Source organism: Lolium rigidum, chromosome 3 (genome assembly GCF_022539505.1).
Source record: "Lolium rigidum isolate FL_2022 chromosome 3, APGP_CSIRO_Lrig_0.1, whole genome shotgun sequence".
In the NCBI taxonomy this organism is placed as follows: domain Eukaryota; kingdom Viridiplantae; phylum Streptophyta; class Magnoliopsida; order Poales; family Poaceae; genus Lolium; species Lolium rigidum.
In genome coordinates this window covers 87449064-87453218 of record NC_061510.1, presented here as the reverse complement: position 1 = coordinate 87453218, position 4155 = coordinate 87449064, and positions in this window count along the sequence as shown.

The window sequence follows — 4155 nt, the reverse complement described above, 5'->3', positions numbered from 1 at the left end:
GCGGGGGGCCACACGAGGGGCCCAGGGGGTAGGTCGGCGCGGCCAGGGCCTGGGCCGCGCCGCCCTAGCCCCTGGCTGCCTCGTGCCCCCACTTCGTTATCTCTTCGGTCTTCTGGAAGCTTCGTGCAAAAATAGGACCCTGGGCGAAAGTTTCGTCCAATTCCGAGAATATTTCTTTACTAGGATTTCGAAACCAAAAACAGCAAAAACAAAGAATCGGCTCTTCGGCATCTTGTTAATAGGTTAGTTCCAGAAAATGCATAAATATGACATATAATGTGCATAAAACATGTAGGTATCATCAATAAAGTAGCATGGAACATAAGAAATTATCGATACGTTGGAGACGTATCAGCATCCCCAAGCTTAGTTCCGCTCGTCCCGAGCGAGTAAAACGATAACAAAGATAATTTCTGAAGTGACATGCCATCATAATCTTGATCATACTATTTGTAAACATATGTAATGAATGCAGCGATCAAAACAAAGGTAATGACATGAGTAAACAAGTGAATCATATGACAAAGACTTTTCATGAATAGTACTTCAAGACAAGCATCAATAAGTCTTGCATAAGAGTTAACTCATAAAGCAATAAATCAAAGTAAAGGTGTTGAAGCAACACAAAGGAAGATTAAGTTTCAGCGGTTGCTTTCAACTTATAACATGTATATCTCATGGATATTGTCAACATAAAGTAATATAACAAGTGCAATATGCAAGTATGTAGGAATCAATGCACAGTTCACACAAGTGTTTGCTTCTTAAGGTGGAAGGAGATAGGTAAACTGACTCAACAATAAAAGTAAAAGAATGGTCCTTCAAAAGGAAAGCATCGATTGCTGTATTTGTGCTAGAGCTTTTATTTTGAAAACATGAAACAATTTTGTCAACGGTAGTAATAAAGCATATGAGTTATGTAAATTATATCTTACAAGTTGCAAGCCTCATGCATAGTATACTAATAGTGCCCGCACCTCGTCCTACTTAGCTTGGACTACCGGATCTTTGCATGCCATGTTTCAACCAAGTGTCACAAAGGGGTACCTCCATGCCGCCTCGTACAAAGGTCTAAGAAGAAAGCTCGCATTTTGGATTTCTCGCTTTTGATTATTCTCAACTTAGACATCCATACCGGGACAACATGGACAACAGATAATGGACTCCTCTTAAATGCATAAGCATGTAGCAATGATTATTATTCTCATATGAGATTGAGGATGTATGTCCAAAACTGAAACTTCAACCATGATTCATGGCTTTAGTTAGCGGCCCAATGTTCTTCTCTAACAAATTTTGCATGCTCCAACCACTAAAATGATAGATCCTTCAGACAAGACGGACATGCATAGCAACTCACATGATATTCAACAATAGTTGATGGCGTTCCCCAGAAGCATGGTTATCGCACAACAAGCAATTTAATAAGAGATAAAGTGCATAAGTACATATTCAATACTACGATAGTTTTTAAGGCTATTTTGTCCCATGAGCTATATATTGCAAAGGTGGATGATGGAATTTTAAAGGTAGCACTCAAGCAATTTACTTTGGAATGGCGGAGAAATACCATGTAGTAGGTAGGTATGGTGGACACAAATGGCATAGTAGTTGGCTCAAGGATTTTGGATGCATGAGAAGTATTCCCTCTCGATACAAGGTTTAGGCTAGCAAGGTTATTTGAAGCAAACTCAAGGATGAACAAGTGCAGCAAAACTCACATAAAAGTCATATTGTAAACATTATAAGACTCTACACCGTCTTCCTTGTTGTTCAAAACTCAATACTAGATATTATCTAGACCTTAGAGAGACCAAATATGCAAATCAAATTTTAGCAGGCTCTATGTATTTCTTCATTAATGGGTGCAAAGCATATGATGCAAGAGCTTAAACATGAGCACAACAATTGCCAAGTATCACATTATCCAAGACATTTTAGAATTACTACATGTAGCATTTTCCAATTCCAACCATATAACAATTTAACGAAGAAGAAACTTCGCCATGAACATTATGAGTAAAGCCTAAGGACACATGTGTCCATATGCAACAGCGGAGCGTGTCTCTCTCCCACAAAGTGAATGCTAGGATCCATCTTATTCAAACAAAAACAAAAACAAAAACAAACCGACGCTCCAAGTAAAGAACGCAAGATGTGACTCGAATAAAAATATAGTTTCGGAGGAGGAACCTCGATGATGTTGTCGATGAAGAAGGGGATGCCTTGGGCATCCCCAAGCTTAGACGCTTGAGTCTTCTTAGAATATGCAGGGGTGAACCACGGGGCATCCCCAAGCTTAGAGCTTTCACTCCTCTTGATCATAGTATATCATACTCCTCTCTTGACCCTTGAAAACTTCCTTCACACCAAACTTCAAGCAAACTCATTAGAGGGTTAGTGCACAATTAATAATTCACACATTCAGAGGTGACACAATCATTATTTTCACTTCTGGACATTGCATAATGCTACTGGACATTAATGGATCAAAGAAATAAATCCAACATAGCAAAAGAGGCAATGCGAAATAAAAGGCAGAATCTGTCAAAAACAGAACAGTCCGTAAAGACGAATTTAAAGCTGGCACCAGACTTGCTCAAATGGAAAAACTCAAAACTAATGAAAGTTGCGTACATATCTGAGGATCACGCTCGTAAATTGGCAGATTTTTTCGAATTTTCTACAGAGAACTGTGCCCAGATTCGTGACAGACAAGCAATGCTGTTTCTGCGCAGCAATCCCAAATATAACATCAACTTTGACATAGAAACTTTACTTGGCACAAAAACATGATAAGGAGAGGTTGCTACAGTAGTAAACAACTTCCAAGACTCAACAAAACAAAAAAATTGCTGTAGGTAAAAACATGGGTTGTCTCCCATAAGCGTTTTTCTTTAACGCCTTTCAGCTAGGCGCAGAAAGTGCAAATCAAGTAACATCAAGAGATGAAGCATCAACATCATACCTCGTTCTAATAATAGAATCAAAAGGCAACTTCATTCTCTTTCTAGGGAAGTGTTCCATACCTTTCTTGAGAGGAAATTGATATTTAATATTACCTTCCCTCATATCAATAACAGCACCAACAGTTCGAAGAAAAGGTCTTCCCAACACAATAGGACAAGATGCATTGCATTCGATATCCAAGACAACAAAATCAACGGGGACAAGGTTATTGTTAACCGTAATATGCACATTATCAATCCTCCCCAAAGGTTTCTTTTTAACATTATCGGCAAGATTAACATCCAAATAACAATTCTTCAATAGTGGCAAGTCAAGCATATCATAAATCTTTTTAGGCATAACAGTAGATACTTGCACCAAGATCACATAAAGCATTACATTCAAAGTCATTGAATTTCATTTTAATGATGGGCTCCCAACCATCTTCTAACTTTCTAGGAATAGAAGTTTCAAGTTTTAGTTTCTCTTCTCTAGCTTTTATGAGAGCATTTGTAATATGTTTTGTAAAGGCTAAATTTATAGCACTAGCATTAGGACTTTTAGCAAGTTTTTGTAAGAACTTTATAACTTCAGAGATGTGGCAATCATCAAAATCTAAATCATTATGAGCTACAGCAATGGGATCATTGTTCCCAAGGTTGGAAAAAATTTCAGTAGTTTTATCACAAGCAGCTTTCAGTAGCTTTAGCAATTTCAGTGCAGCTTTGTTCGCTTTGCACTAGGAGTGGAAACATTGCCAACACCAATTATATTACCATTGATAGTAGGAGGTGCAGCAACATGTGAAGAATTAGCATTACTAGTGGTGGTAATAGTCCAAACTTTAGCTACATTATTCTCTTTAGCTAGTTTTTCATTTTCTTCTCTATCCCACCTAGCACGCAATTCAGCCATTAATCTTATATTCTCATTAATTCTAACTTGGATGGCATTTGCTGTAGTAGTAATCTTATTATCAATATCATTATTAGGCATAACTTTCAATTTTAAAAGATTAACATCAGAGGCAAGTCTATCGACTCTAGAAGCAATAGTATCAATTTTATCAAGCTTTTCCTCAACAGATTTGTTAAAAGCGAGTTTGTGTACTAATAAATTCTTTAAGCATGGCTTCAAGACCAGAGGGTACACTCCTATTATTATTGTAAGAATTCCCATAAGAATTACCATAACCATTACCATTAG